This window comes from Lolium rigidum, chromosome 4 (genome assembly GCF_022539505.1).
Source record: "Lolium rigidum isolate FL_2022 chromosome 4, APGP_CSIRO_Lrig_0.1, whole genome shotgun sequence".
Taxonomy (NCBI): Eukaryota; Viridiplantae; Streptophyta; class Magnoliopsida; order Poales; family Poaceae; genus Lolium; species Lolium rigidum.
Window position 1 is genome coordinate 69,306,318 of NC_061511.1, and position 19,894 is coordinate 69,326,211.

General features: G+C 42.3%; 1 long non-coding RNA gene across 1 annotated transcript; it reads right to left on the minus strand.

Moving 5' to 3' along the window:
* Positions 1 to 3,271: 3,271 nt before the first annotated feature.
* On the minus strand, positions 3,272 to 7,677 carry LOC124705319. Its single transcript, XR_007003964.1, has 4 exons — positions 7,453 to 7,677; positions 6,876 to 7,364; positions 5,514 to 6,584; positions 3,272 to 4,498 (listed from the first exon to the last, which is right to left on the minus strand). It is a non-coding gene; the product is annotated as an uncharacterized LOC124705319 (long non-coding RNA).
* Positions 7,678 to 19,894: the final 12,217 nt, after the last annotated feature.

Consider the following 19,894-nt stretch of genomic DNA (forward strand, 5'->3'; position numbering starts at 1 on the left):
GCACTGTTCTTTGCGGGCTTCCAACACGGGAGGTGCGTACATGGGCCGCACAAGCGTCAGTATTCCAGTTGTCAAGTGGTGCGGGACGGCCCGCTACGCCGCAAGGCCGCCCCGCGAAATTCGCCCGCGCGGCGCCGCAACTTCGACCGCGTTGGTACGTGCGGGATTAAGCGGTCAGCCCGCTAGGCCTGCACTGTCTCCTCACGCCGCGCGCTGTACGTCTCCCCACGCCGCGCGCTGTACGTCTCCCCACGCCGCGCGCATGAAAAGGGTGCAGCAATCAACTTGCCCCGCGGTTCAATTCTAGCAACTATGCACACATGTATGTATTGTTCAGATTAAATAAACTAGAAAGTATACATTGTAATATAAGTACGTGAGTACAAAAATCAAACTACTTTTAAGTAAAAATCCGAGTACAGTACAACATACGAGTACACTTACAGATCGACTACATAAAGTTACATAGAACACGCGAATACAGTTACATAGAAATTTAAACTTGGAATGACATTAAAAACCGAAATTCATACAAAATTCATATGAAATTTATACCAAAATTACTTGAATTTAAACATAAATAAAAATTAAACTTAACCCTAATCTACTGGCCGTCAGTTGGAGCGCGCGACGGGCCTGCCTTGTCGTCGTTCTTCCCCTTTGTCGCTTGCATCCGTGCCCACCTCTCCGCCCTTGCTTCGCGCATATGGCGGAGGAACATGGCGGCCAGCGTCGCAGGAGCTTGCCGGTGGCGCTGTCCCCGCGCTGCCAGCCTTTGCTGAGAAGCCTCGTTCTGGGCGAGCCTCGCTTTCTTGCGGGCGAAAGCCTCAGCGTGGCGATGAGCGTTCAGCTTGATGAGCTTATGTCGCTCCGCCGCCAAGAGGAGGCGTCCCGCCTCCTCCGTGGCCGCTCGCTGGCGCGAGATCTTGAGGGCGTTCTCGAGGTTTGCGTCGTTGCAGAACTCCCGCTCCTCCTCCTTCAACCTCCAGAAGCGCTGCACGTTCAACGACGCCAGGATCGCCGCCTGCTCCGCCTCCTCTACCGCCTCAGCTTCTGCGTCTGCGACGTACGCCTCGTCCCAACCGCGAACCGTGGGTCGACTTCATCGTCGGAGCTGTCATCGACGTCGGGCTGCGGCGACTGCGGTGGTGGTTGAGGCGCCGCAGGCAGCGGGGTCGTTGAGGCCAAGCATGGAGTACGTCATTTTAAGACGGCGCGGCATTTTTGAGGTGGAGAGAAGAGACTGGCGCGGCGGCGGTGGTGGAGACGAGAGAGGACAGCGCGGCTACGGTGGTGGAGATGAGAGGATAGTACCGCGGCGGTGGACGGTGTATGTACTAATAGGGGTGCCAACTACCCGCATTTAAGGCGGCGTAGACGAGTGGACGCCGCGTGGCTAGTTGCCGCCCTCGTTGCCGCCTCGGTTTCCACGCAGAAGACCATTAAACGCCGATGACCAACCTTTCCGCGTCGCTTCTGATGCGAACCGTCGCGTCCTCTCGCTGACAACGCGTCCCCACCCGCGAAAACCGTCATGCCGCGAGGCACCGGCGCGTCCGATTCGCGCCCTTCACAAAGGGGCCAGCACAGGGTTGCCGACGCTTCTATTAGGCTCGAAAAGTTTCTCGAAACCTATGTGATCTAGTTTTTGAAAAATGTTTTATATATAGTTATTTGGGTAAAAAAATTATCACACATGAACAGTAAAAACTAAAAATTATGGAAGTACTAGTACAAATGCCCGTGCGTTGCCACGGCTATTTAAATTTTATTTCTAAATTCACATATATAATTCATAACCCACTACGAAAATTTAAAGCAAATCTTGAATATTATAATGTTGACATCATGATAATACCGAACGCAATAAAAAGACATCATTTTTGTGCATCTTGGTGTTTCATGTGTTCTGAGACATTATATCTGTCAACTGAACATCTTCTTTTGGGTATATTATTGTCTCAAAAAACATGAATGCACACATGTATAACTGGAGAAATATATACTTCTTTTCTGATTAGTCCAAACAATATTTTGATATTCATAAATATTCGGAGACAATTCTAGATCGTAGTCTTCTGTATCAAATATACAAAAGGAGCTTAAAAAGTCTATAAACAATGGCTAGGGTAAAAAAAACTCCGTCCGCAAGCCAATGGTACGGATATATCCTCATAGGAGCTCGAGACTCGAGAGTATTTATTACGAGGATGCAAATAAAATTAAATTTACCTTTCATTCATGCATGCATGAATCTAACTAATGTTACTCTTTGTAATATTATAAGAAAGGCACGTGAACTTGTAAAGGATATCTTAGAATACACATTGATGATCTTTGTTACGACAATATAACTCTATTTTGTGTACGACTTGAAACACCACTTATGCTCTCTACTTTGCTATTTCTATTGACAAATGGCTGCTAAACTTTCTATACTCGGACCATGGTTAGACTCAGAAGTGAGGATGTGTGGAAAAAAAAAGTATTACACTGTGTCATTTTTATTCCTTTTTTTTTGTTTGTTTTGACCCCTTTTGGAGTTTCTGTCTTTTTGTAAAGTCCCGCTAAGGAGGTCTGCCTCGATCTGTCACCGTTCGCTTGCCACGTTCCTGCCCGGTACGAACAAATGGAGGCTGCTATTTCTACCGCCGTTGTTGTCACCTCGCGCGCGTGGGCCAGTGCCTGCAGAAGGCGATGCAGCACAGCCCGTGCTGCACCATCTCGATGAATTCCACATGTCAAAGAGCTTCTTCACCTGATTGCGAAACAACAGATATTGATCAATGAATGCTCTAAATTTTATTCTACTTTAGCAAACAAATAAATTCTCTAACTTTTTATTTCTACTAACACACAGTAAAAGACGCACGAAATTTACATTGTTTAAAGATAAATACAAGTTGTCTGGATGTAAGCTCGTAAATATAATAGGAAGAAAACGTATACTCCATTATAAGATTTTTCTTGGATTATTTCCACTATGTTGTCTTGGATCCACCATACACTAAATTCTAAAGCCGGCATCCAATTGGAACTCTAAACAAACAGAAATAATTATCAACAATTCTGATTCAGAGACGACTCAGGAAGTCTCAACTCACCTCTATAATTTTCTTGCTCTTCATGGTTCACCTTCATGTCTTCCTAACTCCCACCACCCAACTTGCAAAATAAAGATGCACAGCCAGACACAGGAACCGAGGAACTAATAAAGCCTGGTTGTAGTCCTACATAATTACACACCGACTAAGTTTTTTTTTTTTTTGGTATTGTGTTGCTTCTTCACATTCAACTATTTTCTACCAAGTTCACTGATGTTGCACTTCAAAATTCAGATCTCACAAAAGCTCAATGCCTTACATATGCCTTCCAGGAGGAGGAACATTCATTTACTCTGCATACGGCTGACCAAGCACTTGCAGGTTCCGATCATTAACATGCTTACAAAAAATAGTAATTCACAATCTAGGGTGGATGCCATCTTATCATCACTGGGTGAAGAGTTTCATGTATCCTTGTAAACTGACAAGTTGACAGTGGAGTTGATCATATATTTATCTACCCCACCTGGATAATGTTTTCCCAGATTATGAATGTTCCTAGTAACTCTAGCGACCATGACCCTCCTCATTCTACAGGTGAACTGGAACCCAATTTGTCAGAAAACGCAATTTTGCAGATAAAGTGGCACTAAATTATCAGAAAATATTCAGGAAAAGAGAATACTTATTAGAATTCACATTACAGCTCACATCACATCCGAGTGCCTATTTATTTACCTCTGAGTGCACGCCGGCGGGAGAAGCGCCTAAGTTATGGCGAAAGGAGGTAGTGGAGTAGAGACTTTGAAAACTCCCGACACAAATGTTCTCAGCTCTCACAAACATATATATAAATGTTGGGTACCTATTAAGTTCTATAAAAATTCATCCCATGCATCAACAGAATCATCTAATACGCAACCAATGCTAGCAATTCTGTCCATGCATTATGAAAAGCATGTGATAGCATGTAAGATAACAAACTTCCTACAAGATTGGGCAAGGGAAAGCAAATTAAAACCTCACCTGTAACACTACACGAAGCAGTTTTTGTTCAGGTTTGAACACAAACAGTTGTTGGCATAAATGCAAGACATCTGCATCTAGGGCGAGCGCTAGTTCATCTTCTTTATCTCATTGGGATCTTCACCTTCTTCAGCTCCCTCCTCATTGGCATGCACTCCGTGAACTCCCGTACTGCAATGTAAATTAGTCAGACACAAGTCCTTGCATTTTGATAGAGATTTATAGCTACATTACAATAAGAAATTAATAACAAAAGTAACAGAGTGATGACAGGGTGGCTATGAGATAGTAAAAGGTTATGAGGAGGACGGCCATAATTATCTTGCTTGGCAGGGTGGCTGGGTGAGCATGACCATGCACATGGCTATGAGGAGGACGGCCATAATTATCTTGCTGACGTATCTCCTTGCGCTTCAGATCGGAGAAGTCTGCGAGCAGCATGGGGTTAGTTCAGAACTCATACACATGCATTATGTGAGAAAAGAAGCTCTTAGCATCAAATGTGCATGAGAAACGGCACAAACTATCATGGCTGTCAAGTCAAAATGCATTTCTAGTTGCACAAGTTAATAATGAAAGAGGTTAGCAGATACCATGCTTCCTCAAATCCTTAGTAGAACTGTTATAGATGATTGAATTTTATACAGGTGAGCGGTGTCTAATTTTCAAGCATAGTGAAATACCGCAATCTGTTCATGGCTCGTGCTGGTGTTTTTCGAGCGAACCATAGCTCTTCGGCTACAAGTATAACGGTTCATAACAATGGCTAATATCAAAGTTACCCGCAAAAGAAAAAGGCTACTATCAAAGTTGTACATCAGTCACAGTTTACTGGTTGCTTCTCAGGATACCGTCACAACCTTTTCTTCGCTTGATGCATCCTTATGACTTGAAAAGCACATCAGTTTTGGCTTGCCTAGAAATCCTATTTTGAAGGAAAGGAAACTGTGCAACTAATAAAGACTCTATGATTTTGCACAAATTTCATAATGGATAGGAAGCAATTTTTATCCAGAGAAGGGAAAACACTCTATGCATTGGACTGGCAGCAAGTTTTTAACAAACAGGGGAGACTGGCACATGCCTTATATATAATATAAATATGTCATCATGTTTGTACCCAACAAAATTACACGGGAAAAAAAAATCACTCTGGGAAAGCATCCAAAACCTGCAAGACATGAGATGTATTCCATATAACAGAGATACGGTATTTACACTTTGGAAAAAACTTATCTGAACCCAGGGTAAATTAGATACTTGGCAGCAGCACTACCTCAAATATGCTACGAATATGCATACTTCTATGTTAAGTGCTTTACTGAAATAAAATCTAAGGATACTGAATATCAATTCATTTGAGATTTAACTGAGCGCTAAAAATAGACTGCGGACTACAAATGAATCAGAGAAGATCCTCACATGGCAGCCATAAATTCTTACCTTCACAGTGAAGAAGAGTCTATCCTTGAAGGCACCTCCTTGTAGAGGAAATCGGCTTCCATCATAGCCTTACACTGGTTGCTGAAATTCTTGTTCACATATCTGAATCAAATCAAGGCTCAAGAAAAACACACACTGAAACATATACAGTATAGAATTCCATCTTTTAGTGTGAGCTTAGGACGCCTCTTGGTGCTCGGATGATCTGGCAGAGAAGACGGGAATATGATCTCTTTGAGATCATACCTCACGTAGTCGTACAATTTCCGGCAAACAACTATGAACTTCATCCTGATAGCTACACAAAGTTGATTCAATCAAAGTGTATCTCTTCCTTCATAAATACATGAATATCTCATAAGTGATCCTAGGATAGGCAATTCGTCAATATATAGCCTATTCATATTGCAGCAAAATGTATCCTGTGTAAAAATGGAGAGACTAAACAGGGACTTCCACAACTAAAAGTGATGGTTATACCTAGCGCAGATGACTAAGATGAGGTAATGTGTCATCCTATTTTTATATAAAAAAATCTAACAAAGTATGATGTACGCTGCCATTCCCCACAACAAACAATTTCTTAAAGAGAAATCGGGGATATAGAAGTGTTATCTCTTCTTTTTTCAGCCTAAGTACTTCCAAGGCACTTGACTATCCAAAATAAATGTGTCGTCTCCTCGAACATTAAGAACACACAAACTGACTGAAAATGCAGGAACAATGTGACGGTACAAAGAACAAAACAGTCAATATAGAGTTCCAGCAAAAGAAAAAAGAAGAGAAGACATGAGAGAAGACATGAGAACGTAACAGACTATTCCGTGCGAGAGGACTTGTTTTCAAATTGATGCCAAGATTTCAGTCATAACACAAAAAGGGTAAATCGGCAATGTTTGTGTATCTTTGGGTGTTACCTGCTCTCCAATTACTGCCCCCTGAGACACCTAGTTCAGCATGCCATGTTTTTTGATTCTAGTCTATCAAACTGATGTACATCTCATTCTCTAGAAACAAGATAGCAGGCGCCCTGGCAGAGCTCTGGGTGGCCTTTGCTTGTCGCCTTTACACCTGCAATAGTGATTCTGCCAGCATGAGCATTCATGTTGTAACCCTTCGGCTAAAGGTATACTTCGTAGATAACCCAAGAAACATTCTTTCAATTGTTACAGGTTCAGGTATAGACTCCAAAGGCCGCAACCGTTCATGCCTACGAAATACGAACTAATAATAGTATTCTGTTTACAAGTTGAGACTATATGATAAAATTAAAATGACACCTCAGCATATGAAAGATCCGCAAAAGTAACATGAGAGATGGGTTAAAACAATTGGGATAATCAGATGCAGATCTGAGACTACCTTCCAACTGAAAACAATTCTCTGTTGCCTCCATCCTAGCATCCATCTACCACTCTTCCCTCATCAGCTAGTGTTTTGAGGAGCTCAATGACAGTCTCTGAAATATTATAACAGCAGCCATATTGCAACATAGGCAAGAAACAATAAAAATCTGGAAATAATATATTGGCAATTTCGTGTTGGCTCGAGCATACTGAAGACTGACATTTAGTTCGCTACTCAATTATCATTGTTGTTTAAGTAAAAGTTTAGAAAAATCTCGGGCACAACATAAAGTCACCCAAGAGCAGAACAATATAGTCATGTTAATTAAGGTTCGCTTATCAAACTTCATTCACATGCGGGAGGCAATATTACCTGGGCATTGCACGTATGTGGCAATTGCATGCGAGTGTTAAGCACACAATCTGCAAAAATAATTCTCTTCAGACCATATAGCTCCGAGCCTGCAACATTCCCCATGACCAACCACCAAGCTTCTTGTATCACCTACAGAAAACAACATGGAAAGGCTTAATACAAATTCATTTATCCAGTCTTTAATACCTAATACAAACTCTCTAGGCTATATTTGTACCTGGTGCTTTGGACCACGATGGCCAACAGCTTGCAGCAAATTCTGCTACCTAGAGAGGTTGTGATTTTAATTCTTTTTATTTATTTATTCCATCTGCAAAAGGCATGAAAGATCACAAACTTATAGAAAGAAAGTGAGTTTATCTGTTACAGGGATGCATGTTTTTCAGCATAGAGGAAATGAATGTGAATCAATTGTTGCCGCTCGTATTCTACCGAATCTACACAAACTTGACCTGAATGGAGGTACAAAGTAGCAAATAGAAATCAACCTATATCAGTCTTCATAAGGAGGCACCTCTTTACACCTAAGTGAGCGATGCCTACAGCCTTTCGCTTGGAAGAGTTGATCGCCAATCATACATTACAGTACAATTCAACAAAGAGTTGATCGCCAAATGATGAACTGAAAGATAGACAAGGAATGCCAAATTAGACACAAATCTGCATCGAATCATAGTCATACACATAGAAAGGCTCTTTGAGACATGTTGCAGAACTAATCAGCTTTAGCACGTCGGTCGTCCTTGGCACCAACCAAATTTTCTCCTCTTGGTTTTGCATATCCAGAAACATTTTGGCCTCGTCTGTTTTTCTCCTATTGGGCTATAATCTGTTTATGCCACTAATTCATGTGTCCGAATTCCACACTCATCAACTTCAAAAATCCATTGTTTTCCAGTTGTGAGTTGTCCATCATGCAAGCAATCATGTAGCAAAATTCAGTCAATTTTGTTTTGTATATGTAAGATCAGCAGCCAGCAATCATCTAGCAAATATCAGTCAAAATTTCTCTTGTTTCTAGCAAAATTTCAATACATCTAATAACAACAACAGCTAGGTTCTCACGGAACCTGCTTCTGTTTAATTCAGTGCTTACTTCATATAAAGTTTCAATTGTCATACCTGGTGTTTGGTTATCATTCAGCGAGTGGTTATGGTTTAGCACTTAGCTGACTATAGTCTTAGAACTGAAAACTTCACCCTATGCAACATTAGAACTAAAAACTTCACCCTATGCAACATTTGCGCAGGTACGTTTTTTTGCTGGTGCAAATTTTATGGAATCTGACATCACAGCTCAATAAATTCTCCCATGTCTGATATCTCATGCAAAAAAAACTCACGCATGTTTTAAAATTCAGAGTACTAACTTCTGTAAATATAGAGTACTAACTGAATGGGTCTGAGGGTGGCTTGAGTTGCTGGCATCTCCAACTGAACTTGAGATCTCAGAGGAATCATCCAAGCATAAAACTACCTCAACGTGTTAGGAGAGGCTTGGTGAAGTCACGAAGAAAATGAAGATCAAGTGGGGAAGGTCAGATCCGGGCCTCCATGCCTAGATCGAAGACTCCATCCTACTGTGCTTCCTCTTGATCTGGGGAGGGCGTTGGACCTCCATGGCCCTCGAGATGTGCAGTGGAGGAAAGAAACGGTGACGGCTGGATCCATGCGGTGGGGAGCGGATCCTTGTGGTGGAGGAGGTGGCGGCCATTGTGGGGGGCACCGGATGCGGGGAGAGGGGCATCGCTGTGGTGTAGAGGGAGAGGAGGGCGTCTGTGTGCGAGGGGGATGGTAGGGTAGCCGTGCGCTAGGAGTGGGTCCAGAGGGCGCGGCTGACGTATTGGAGGACGACCAAATGTTTGACGTATTGCTGACTGGCAGAATAAGGAACCTCTTCCTTCTTTTTAAGTAGTGTAGATGTAGATGTCCACCCTGCAGTATATTTGTGCGACAATACCTGCAAAAAGTGCAGGTGCTATAGATCGATCGGTGGCGTGGCAGGATAAAATTAGCCGGCCGGAAAATTCAACAGCGCATGGTGGGCCGACGAGCCACGGGAGAGTTTCGTTGCCCAAAAAATGCTCTACCCAGATCCACATCGCACGAGCCCACGACGGTCAACTAGCTAGCTACTGCTCTAAATCTCTAATCATGCCCATGCGCCATGCGGGATAATGCGGGATGACACCGATTGCCGCAATGCCCGCGCTATGTCTAGCAGTTAGTTGCGGCAAGCCGCGTGCTTCCACAAAGCAAGTTCCATCCCGCTTTGATCTTCCATGGTTAGCCGCAACCCGCCCCGCTTGCAACCTGGCTTTTTACGAAACAGTCAGTATTTTATTTGCAACGTCGCGGCGGTCGCAATCTTAGCGGTGCGATCACCGCGAAAACACGAAAGCAACATGCAGCTCTAATCTCCCGCCTAAAACACAAAGCATGACTATTTTAGAGACCTCTTACAACAGCGCCGAGCCCAGGTTCAAGGTCCTCACCTCTTTCCGTCGTTGGAACCACAAACAGAGGAGACGGGACCTGTCGATTTCTAGTCGGAGACGAAAAAGATGGGCAGATGGTGGCGGTTATGGTGAAACCCTAGATCACTGTCTTCTTCCTAGCGATGGAGGAAAGTGCTGGAGCATAACAATGTATGTACTTAGTGTCCTTCAAAACAATATTTGTACTACTTAGAGTAAGTGCCACGTCTATCGTTAGAATAATTTTTAACGATACTGGGCAACTATTCCAGTATCTTGTAAGAACCTTGCAAAAGGTTCAGGGACTTGGCCATATGAAGTATGTCGACCATAGTACTCCCCTCAACGATCAGATCTCACTATCTTTATTCTTTTATCATGTTGATTTTTAACTTCAGCTTTGAATATTTTAAATTTATCCAACGCTTCTGTTATTTCTTTGATTTGATAAACATAACCATATCGGGAGTAATCATTCGTGAATGTTATGAACGAATCATAGCTATCCACACTTTTCACAGGAAATAGTCCACATATATCGGTGTGAATTATTTCTAGTGTTGCAGTGCTTCGAGTTGCACCCTTTTTAATTTGTTTTACAAATTTTCCTTTAATGCAATCTATGCATTGTTCTATGTCTAAAAATTATAATGGAGGAATAATATCATTTTTAACAAGTCTTTTTATTCTCCCACTAGAAATATGGCATAAGCGATAATGCCATAATTTCAATGATTCATCAGTTTTTTTTTCTTTTTTTTTTCCGACGCGGATAATTGTTGATTCACTTTACACACAGATATTACTTTTTCACGCAAGGATAGTAAATAAAGCTCATCATGGACTAAAGCAACCCCCACATAAATATTATTACACCATATGACACACATGCCATATCCAAAATAACACTGATAATTGTCTTTATCCACACGTGATACACTAATCAAATTTCGGTGTAAAGAAGGAACAAATAAAACATCTTTAAGCAGAATGGTTAAGCCACCATCTAACTCCAAAAGGACGTCGCCAACAAGTTTAACTTCTGCTTGGACTCCATTCGCGACTTCAATGCATCTTTCGCTTCTTTGCGTAGTCCACGTCGAATGGAATCCATGTAAACAATTTGCAACATGTACAATTGCACCTGAGTCAATCCACCAAGTAGATTTCGAAAAATGTGTATACATGGATTCATTTACAAATGAAACTAAATTGTTACCTTTCTTTGCCATTAGTTCCTTTAGCCAACCAGGCCAATCTTTCTTGTAGTGTCTAGTATTCTTATAGTGAAGACACTGATCTTTGTTCACTCGGATTGGCTTGTTCTGGTACTGCTGCTGATGCTGCATTTGGCCTTTTCCATATGGCTTGGAAGGAGAGCCATTGTTGCTTTGTGTGATGTTCATTTTCTTGTTGTCCTTTACATAATTTAGAGAACCTCCATTCTTTGCTTTGAGCTTATCCCCCTCTTGCATACACATAGATATAGTCTTTTTTTATGTCCCACTTTTTAGGAGATATGTTTTAATTGACAACAAAATTGTCAAATTGTGAACAAGAAATGCAGGCTTCAGCTCCAGGTCATCATCCATGGGCTTCAGCTTTGCAGTCATGTTGCTCATCCTGAGGATGTGCTCCCTGATGCCATGTGCACCTCCAGTGTACTTCTCTGATACCGACTGCTTCAGCAACTGGGTTGCATATGTCTTCGAATAACCAGTGAACTGGCTCTTTATCTTTTCCAAGTACTCCCCACGGAAGCACACTCTGCAATTGAGCCCACGATGGCGTTCTCAATTGCGTCTTTATAAATGCCATGCATTTGTTATTGGTTGTCTGCCACTTTTGGTTCTCTAGGGTGTATCTCATCTCCACTAGAGCATGGTCCCTTTTCTTTTTCTACCATGCATCATCATCATCCTTGTCATCTCTGACAGGATCAACAGGTTTTGTGGGCTACGGTGTTTCAAGCACCTAGTCCACCTCAGCACATACGAAGGGGAAATCCACTTTCTTCCTCCACTCAGTGTAGTTGCCCCCTCTTAGGATGGGAACGTCCTTGATGCAGCTAATCAAGTAGTACCCTCCTGAAAACCACAGATTAGTGAGAATAGTACAATTGCATATTATAATCCAACGTTGGTCCGAATTAAGACATGCAACTGTTAACGCAAATAAAATTATATATCCGTTGGGCAGAAATGGAGATAAATGCACATATCGTTGCAACAAAAACATGATCATGCCATTAATAATGTTGATGATAAATTGGCAGAATCATAATTGTTTCAAAAATCGCTTTTATTCAACTTTTAAATTTTAGTCATTACTTTTGCATTTTTCAAATTTAAAATGCATCTTTAACTATTTGAAGTGGAAACTTTGAATTCAAACTTCAAACTTTAAAATTTTCAGAGGCATAAACTTTCACTTTTTAATTCCTGAACAAATATTTCGTTGGTCCTATTTATTCATAAAAAATCTAGACAAAAATTGGCCAAAAAACAGCCAAAAAATGCCTCTGGAAAATCAAAAAACATAAAAACTGAAAACTGTGCAGGGCCCAAAAACTCATTGCGCGACCCAGAGCCCACGCAAGCGAGAAAACTTTGCGCTCCACTCTGCGTGTCTCTTTGTGACCTGCTGGTCGCGGCCCACAGCCCGTGTAGTGACCCTGTATGCTGGCCGTGGATATAACATGTGCGAAGTACCAATCCGCAAATATCACATTCCTCAGAGTGGTACAACAGAAACATAGTTGGTCCAAACTTACTCACTTAATATTATTACAAGCCAAAAATGTACATCATAAGGGAGCTCCTCTTGGGTCCGCACAGGATAGCTCGGGAGTTCCAGTTGAACTCTACAAAGCCTACGAACTATAGGTAGAACTAGGCATAGAACCATTACTACTCGAGCAGCTTATTCTATATTGTTCGGTGCTGTCCGACTACTAATATTGTAACCTACTAGCTTATTCCTCCTTCTCCGCCTCGTCAGCTCCGTATTCTATCAGGTAGTCCACTCTTTCGAGGCCTCCCGAGAGATCTAGCTCCTCGTAGTGGATGTCCTCCGCACAGTATGCTTCCTCGGGAATCCCCTCAGTGCTGTTCTGGCAATCTAAGCATGGGATTTAAAGAGGGATGAGTACGAGCGTACTCAACAAGTTCATTATAGGAAAGAGGTGTTTTATGCACTAGCTACGGCCATGAACCAGAAAGTCTAAGGAAATGCATTTTTTGTAAACATTTCTTCAAAAGATTGCTTTTATTCTGAAGAGCTATGTCCGCCAGCCTTCACCGGTTGCTAGAACTTCATGGAGTTCCTTTCCAGCAGCGTTCGCAGTTCCAAACCCAGAACAGGGAGTGACAAGTCACAATTTGATACACTCTGCAGAGGTGTGTTAATGTACCCATAAGAGAACTTATCCTTGTTACCAGCCGAGTCTAGTTCTCATCCACACTTCCTTGATGTGAGGCCAGGTATAAGTCATAGCCAATCACTGGGCCTTCCCACGACCCCGCATACTCACCCTTTTGTGATCCACTGGCCTCGATCGACTCATTTAGCAATCCCTTGGGCCAGCCCGTTACAATCCATCATAGGTACATTCCGTAGTAGAAGCAATGAGCTTTGTCCCCCGGGGCTTCCTTCCTGCCTAAGCATGTACATGTTGGCCACCTATAGTTGTACCAGTTGGTATGCGAGAGGGAAAAGAACAGCTGACTACTCCGTCCCACTCCAAGTCTTATGGTAAACACGGGTATTACGGCGCAAGAATCACTGGGCGACATTTGTTGTTAATTCCTATGTGAATATAAACCCATTGCAATGGAACCTCCACCGGACGCATACCATGGTTCCATTGCCCACCACATAGTCATATTCATAATTGTAAAAGTAATATTTTCCTTTTCAATGCAGGAATGATACGAATAGTACTTTGCGAGTAATTTGATAAAAATACTCAAATGGCATGAGCAAGCGATAAACTTGCCTGAATACTGCAAGGTATTGCAGTTGGATGGTGTGGACTGACCCTTGTCCTCGGTTTCTAAAAGATAGCATCATTGTCCGATAGGGGCAATGGTTAAAGATCCAATTGATGCATGCTTTTGGTGTTTTTAGGTTGTTCCCCACAACTGGTGTTTTAATTTTATTCTTAGAGTTTTGGAATAAGAAATATTTAAATTTCCTCCTTAAGAGTAAAAATAATATCTTGGAATGTTTCCAAGAAGAGTTAAGTCCAATAATATTTATGGACTTGATTAATTATTAAAACATGAGGTTTATTTTAAATTCATTTTACTGTTATTTTATTCTTTGGATAAATTATTATCAATTTTCACTTTGGTTCATCTATTCAAACACGTATTTGTTTGGAATAGATAATAATTTTTTAAGTGGTTTTCTTTTTTTAGAGTTTTCTCTGATTTTTGGATTTAGGGCAAAGTTAAAAAAAAGGCTTGTGAAAAGACCATTTTGCCCCTGGGCCCACTGGCCAGACCGACCCACTGGTTAGGTTGGACCAACCCAACCGGCCTCATTCGTTCCCCTCCTCGCACACGACGAACCCTAACCCTAGCTCCCGCGACTCCCACGTCGCCTCCGCCATAGCCGGTCAATTCCGGCCGACTCCGGCAGCCTTGGCCCTCGCCATGGGGCGCAATCGACGCGCCTCTCGATGACGAAGCTTCTTGTCCGCGTCGATCTAGAAAAGGTGCCGCCTCCCGCTCGTCCTCGACCCCTACTGCGACTAGGTTGCGGTCGCCTCCGGTGATATATGTCGAGTAGATGCTCCAGGCCATCTTGGTGCTGCTCGGCGGCGCTGGTGGCTGTGCTGCTTGCGGTGGTGCTTGGCAAGGCTTGGCCTGGCCGTGGTTTGGCGCTGCCGTGGCCTGGTCCGTGCCGCCGTGGCCGCCATGGCTGCGTCCTCGTGCTCCTGCTCCTAGGTAAATGCTACTCCTCCCTCTCTCTTACTCCTCCTCGTCTTCTTCCTCTGGATGCACTGGCATCCCTCTCCTTGCCAGTGCACCTGCGTCTGCACTCCTGCTACTGCTGCTGTGCTCATGGCTATTCCATGTTGTTGCTAGGGCTGCTGCTGCTGTGCTGTTAGCCATGCCCTGTTGTTGCTAGGGTTGTTGCTGATGTGGTTGTGCTCATATCTATACTATATATGTTGTTGCTAAGTTGCTGCTGCTATGACTGTGCTCATGGCAATGCCATGATATTGTTGTGCTGTTGCTGTTGCTATTGTGCTCATGGCCATGCCATGTTGTTCTAGTTGCTACCATGTTGCTGCCCATCCTTATTCATCTTTGTGTAATTATCCTGGCTAACTGATGTTTGTGGAGCTCCTGTTATTCATTATTGTGCTATCCTTGAGTTGCTCAATGCAGTGGTGCATCAATTCTATTTGATGTGCTTCTGGATACAATTATAAAAGGTTATATATATGTTGTTTTATCTACTGCAGTTACTTGCAGTTGCTACTACTTTTGTTAGTGGCCTTGGATGATCCTGTGATCATCATATGCTTACTGAATTGTTATATACTTGTTTATATGATGTTGTTGCTTGTCTATGAAGCTTCTCACCAAGTATTGGTGGTTGCTGTTGCTTGTAAAAGCATGACTGTTGGCTGGTGATCTGTCTGATACATATGTATCATTTGTGTAGTCTTGCTGTTGATGCTTTTGCTTGTCAGTGAAGCTTTGCTTCCTAAATTCTGACAAAAGGAATGAACTGCTGATGCAGTGATAATTTCCTATCCTATTTATACAAGTTTGGATGGAAACCAACCATGGTTGGCACCTCCACTTGATGTTGAACTCTCTGGAGTAATGATATAAATGTTTGGCTGGCTTTTGTGTGTATGGCTAGGTAGTTGTTGTGACCCTAGCAGTGGATTTCTACTAGATAAGGTTGCTCCCTGGATGTGGATCAGCTCGGCTGATCCAAGCTTATCCCCTATTCTGCTTTATTTCTAACAGCCAAGTGGCTTTGCCACTTGGTGCAATGCAAATCTTTGTTTTTCTTGGTTGTGCAGGTTTGAAGCATCTCAAGATCATCAAGGTGTTCTTCATGATCAAGAAGATGAATAGTAGCTAGGGTTTTAGTTGTAGATACTTGTAATTTTCTTTTATTCATTTCTTTTCCTTTTATTTGATTTATTGTAATTATATAATGAATATTGTAATTGACAATGTATCATGTGTCGAAACCCTAAACCCTAAGTGGTGTCGAGAGAGAAACATGATCCCCCTTTGATGTGTTATGCAATAAAGTGCGAAATTTCCCCAGAATTTATGATGAGATGCACATCCCTTCCTAAATCTACCCCGCAATTGTCTGAAATCCTAGGATGTTACAGCCCGCTAGCAGCCTGCCCTGCTCGCTGATGCGTGTAGTTGACACGTCCGTTGGGAACCCCAAGAGGAAGGTGTGATGCGCACAGCGGCAAGTTTCCCTCAGTAAGAAACCAAGGTTTAATCGAACCAGTAGGAGTCAAGAAGCACGTTGAAGGTTGATGGCAGCGGGATGTAGTGCGGCGCAACACCAGAGATTCCGGCGCCAACGTGGAACCTGCACAACACAAACCAAGTACTTTGTCCCAACGAAACAGTGAGGTTGTCAATCTCACCGGCTTGCTCGTAACAAAGGATTAACCGTATTGTGTGGAAGATGATTGTTTGCAGAAAACAGTAAAACAAGTATTGTAATAGATTGTATTTCAGTAAAGAGAATTGGACCGGGGTCCACAGTTCACTAGAGGTGTCTCTCCCATAAGATAAAAGCATGTTGGGTGAACAAATTACAGTCGGGCAATTGACAAATAGAGAGGGCATAACAATGCACATACATGACATGATAAATATAGTGAGATTTAATTGGGCATTACGACAAAGTACATAGACCGCTATCCAACATGCATCTATGCCTAAAAAGTCCACCTTCAGGTTATCATCCGAACCCCCTCCAGTATTAAGTTGAAAACAACAGACAATTGCATTAAGTATTGCGCGTAATGTAATCAATAACTACATCCTTAGACATAGCATCAATGTTTTATCCCTAGTGGCAACAGTGACATCCATAATCTTAGAACTTTCTGTCACTGTCCCAGATTCACGGAGACATGAACCCACTATCGAGCATAAATACTCCCTCTTGGAGTTACTAGCATCAACTTGGCCAGAGCCTCTACTAATAACGGAGAGCATGCAAGATCATAAACAACACATAGACAATAACTTGATAATTAACATAACATAGTATTCTCTATCCATCGGATCCCGACAAACACAACATATAGAATTACAGATAGATGATCTTGATCATGTTAGGCAGCTCACAAGATCCAACAATGAAGCACAATGAGGAGAAGACAACCATCTAGCTACTGCTATGGACCCATAGTCCAGGGGTGAACTACTCACTCATCACTCCGGAGGCGACCATGGCGGCGTAGAGTCCTCCGGGAGATGAATCCCCTCTCCGGCAGGGTGCCGGAGGAGATCTCCAAAATCCCCCGAGATGGGATTGGCGGCGGCGGCGTCTCAGTAAGGTTTTCCGTATCGTGGCTCTCGGTACTGGGGGTTTCGCGACGGAGGCTATAAGTAGGCGGAAGGGCAGGTCAAGAGGCGGCACGAGGGGCCCACACTACAGGCCAGCGCGGCCAAGGGCCAGGCCGCGCCGCCCTGTAGTCTGGCCACCTCGTGGCCCCACTTCGTCTCCTCTTCGGTCTTCCGGAAGCTTCGTGGCAAAATAGGACCCCGGGCGTTGATTTCGTCCAATTCCGAGAATATTTCGTTACTAGGATTTCGAAACCAAAAACAGCAGAAAACGAGCAATCGGCACTTCGGCATCTTGTTAATAGGTTAGTTCCGTAAAATGCACGAATATGACATAAAGTGTGCATAAAACATGTAGATATCATCAATAATGTGGCATGGAACACAAGAAATTATCGATACGTCGGAGACGTATCAGCATCCCCAAGCTTAGTTACTGCTCGTCCCGAGCGAGGTAAAACGATAACAAAGATAATTTCTGGAGTGACATGCCATCATAACCTTGATCATACTATTTGTAAACATATGTAATGAATGCAGCGATCAAAACAATGTATATGACATGAGTAAACAAGTGAATCATAAAGCAAAGAATTTTCATGAATAGTACTTCAAGACAAGCATCAATAAGTCTTGCATAAGAGTTAACTCATAAAGCAATAATTCAAAGTAAAGGTATTGAAGCAACACATAAGAAGATTAAGTTTCAGCGGTTGCTTTCAACTTGTAACATGTATATCTCATGGATAATTGTCAACATAGAGTAATATAATAAGTGCAATATGCAAGTATGTAGGAATCAATGCACAGTTCACACAAGTGTTTGCTTCTTGAGGTGGAGAGAGATAGGTGAACTGACTCAACATAAAAGTAAAAAGAATGGTCCTTCAAAGAGGAAAGCATCGATTGCTATATTTGTGCTAGAGCTTTTATTTTGAAAACATGAAACAATTTTGTCAACGGTAGTAATAAAGCATATGAGTTATGTAAATTATATCTTACAAGTTGCAAGCCTCATGCATAGTATACTAATAGTGCTCGCACCTTGTCCTAATTAGCTTGGACTACCGGATCATCGCAATACACATGTTTTAACCAAGTGTCACAATGGGGTACCTCCATGCCGCCCGTACAAAGGTCTAAGGAGAAAGCTCGCATTTTGGACTTCTCGCTTTTGATTATTCTCAACTTAGACATCCATACCGGGACAACATGGACAACGAGATAATGGACTCCTCTTTAATGCATAAGCATGTGGCAACAATTATTATTCTCATATGAGATTGAGGATATATGTCCAAAACTCGAAACTTCCACCATGGATCATGGCTTTAGTTAGCGGCCCAATGTTCTTCTCTAACAATATGTATGCTCCAACCATAAGGTGGTAGATCGCTCTTACTTCAGACAAGACGAACATGCATAGCAACTCACATGATATTCAACAAAGAATAGTTGATGGCGTCCCCAGAAACATGGTTATCGCACAACAAGCAACTTAATAAGAGATAAAGTGCATAAGTACATATTCAATACCACAATAGTTTTTAAGCTATTTGTCCCATGAGCTATATATTGCAAAGGTGAATGATGGAATTTTAAAGGTAGTACTCAAGCAATTTACTTTGGAATGGCGGAGAAATACCATGTAGTAGGTAGGTATGGTGGACACAAATGGCATAGTGGTTGGCTAAAGGATTTTGGATGCATGAGAAGTATTCCCTCTCGATACAAGGTTTAGGCTAGCAAGGTTTATTTGAAACAAACACAAGGATGAAGCGGTGCAGCAAAAACTCACATAAAAGACATATTGTAAACATTATAAGACTCTACACCGTCTTCCTTGTTGTTCAAACTCAATACTAGAAATTATCTAGACCTTAGAGAGACCAAATATGCAAACCAAATTTAGCAAGCTCTAGGTGTTTCTTCATTAATGGGTGCAAAGTATATGATGCAAGAGCTTAAACATGAGCACAACAATTGCCAAGTATCAAATTATTCAAGACATTTTAGAATTACTACATGTAGCATTTTCCAATTCCAACCATATAACAATTTAACGAAGAAGAAACTTCGCCATGAATATTATGAGTAAAGCCTAAGGACATACTTGTCCATATGCAACAGCGGAGCGTGTCTCTCTCCCACACAATGAATGCTAGGATCCATTTTATTCAAACAAAAAACAAAAACAAACCGACGCTCCAAGCAAAGCACATAAGATGTGACGGAATAAAAATATAGTTTCAGGGGAGGAACCTGATAATGTTGTCGATGAAGAAGGGGATGCCTTGGGCATCCCCAAGCTTAGACGCTTGAGTCTTCTTAGAATATGCAGGGGTGAACCACCGGGGCATCCCCAAGCTTAGAGCTTTCACTCTCCTTGATCATATTGCATCATACTCCTCTCTTGATCCTTGAAAACTTCCTCCACACCAAACTCGAAACAACTCATTAGAGGGTTAGTGCACAATAAAAATTAACATGTTCAGAGGTGACACAACCATTCTTAACACTTCTGGACATTGCATAAAGCTACTTGGACATTAATGGATCAAAGAAATTCATCCAACATAGCAAAAGAGGCAATGCGAAATAAAAGGCA